Source organism: Arvicanthis niloticus, chromosome 2 (assembly GCF_011762505.2).
Source record: "Arvicanthis niloticus isolate mArvNil1 chromosome 2, mArvNil1.pat.X, whole genome shotgun sequence".
NCBI classification, from domain to species: Eukaryota; Metazoa; Chordata; class Mammalia; order Rodentia; family Muridae; genus Arvicanthis; species Arvicanthis niloticus.
The window spans coordinates 100642555-100644237 of record NC_047659.1 but is presented as its reverse complement, the minus strand read 5'-3'; positions in this window follow the sequence as shown (position 1 = coordinate 100644237).

The following is a 1683-nucleotide window of genomic DNA, read 5'->3' as shown; positions in this document are numbered from 1 at the left end:
CCTCCCTGAAGTTGTTTTTATTTTGTCACGTACTTGCCACAGCAAAAGAATGAAGCTAGTACACAGGCATCTACTTCCCTCCTCCCTACTCAGAGGTGTAGCCAAAGAACCGGGTGGGTATGAAGCAGGTCTCAGGGCTTAGATGATCCTCCCCGCCAACAAAGCCTAAAATATTTGCTGGTTGGCCTCTGACAAGCTGGCCGACCCTTGACCCAGGTGAAAGAAATTAAACTGCGATCTCACGATTCCTTAAGTTTCATTCCTATGTCTCTAAGGCTGGCTGGAATGAAGCCAGGCAGAGTGGGCTGGGGCTCACAGGCTCTGGGTTCTTGTCCCAAGGTGACAATCTGCCCTACTTGTTCCCAATCTTTCCTTGAGACTATGGAATAATAAATGAACTCTGATTACACAGGGTTCTCATTCACCTACTTAATACTTACATGCTGCTATCTACTATGTGCCATATCAGGCACTCTTTAAGGACAAACATATTTTTTTATTTACAGAATACGATTACATTTCCCCCTTTCATTTCCTCCCTTCAAACCTTCCACAAGTCTCTTTGCTTTCTTTCAATTCTTAGCCTCTTTTTTCATAGTTATATGCATATGTATGTACATACTATATATGTGTGTATATATGTATATGTATATATTCTTAAATTCGTAAGTACAACTTGCTCAGTCTATATGCTACTTATACACATTTTTTTCAGGGCTGACCATTTAGTATTAGATAATCAGTTAGTGTGCTCTTCCCTGAGGAAGGCTATTTCTCTCCCTCCCAGCATTCCTTGTCTGTTCTGGTGTAGAGCTGAGGTCCCACGAGCTTTCTTGCATCAGGGTTAGCGTGTCTGTTGTTGTCCTTGTTCAGATCATGTTTAAACGGTTGTATTGGTGAGGCTGTAGCTTCTGACATTCCTTCAAGACACAATATTACGGCAAACTCCCTGTTCTCTGGCTCTCTTATAATCCATCTGACCCATTTCTACAATGTTCCCTGAGTCTTATCTTAGGCCCAAAAAGCTGTGTTGTAGATATATCAATTGGGACCAGGCTCCAAATACATATACATTATATAGTACACTATGGTAGTGATGTAATTTAGGAGAAATGAGACATGTTGAAGCTCAGTGATGGTGGGGACTTGTTTCTTTAAGTGAGGAAGGGTCTTAAGTGACACGAACAGACCACCTGTATGAAACAGTAATACCAATGTATTCCAGGTGGAGGGAACAGGCATGCAAAGGCTCAGTGTGCTTAGAGACAGTAGGAAAGCCAAGATGACTTTGAAGCAGAAACAGATGCTGCTGGGTGGCAAGGCTTGAAAAGTAGAAGAAATGTTAAGTGTTACAAAGTCTATGTTCTGGGCCACTGTGTGACCTGCTCTGTTGACTTAGAAGGAAATTGTGTGGATACCAAGATGAGTCCCAATGTCACAGGAGCTCCTTTGGAACCTCAGGCATGGGTACGGTAATAGAAAGACCTCCTGCAAGGCTCCAAGTTGGAAAAAACCTGTCTGTAGTCTGTAGTTGAGACTGCAGACTGAGCAGGGTCTGGAGTGGGTTTCTGGCTAGGCAGTAGAATGGACAGAACGGTCACCTAGGCATTACCTTCTTCAAGATGACTCTGCCATGGTCTCCAGATTGTCCCAGGGCCTCATTTCTGTCTCCCCCTGGTCCAG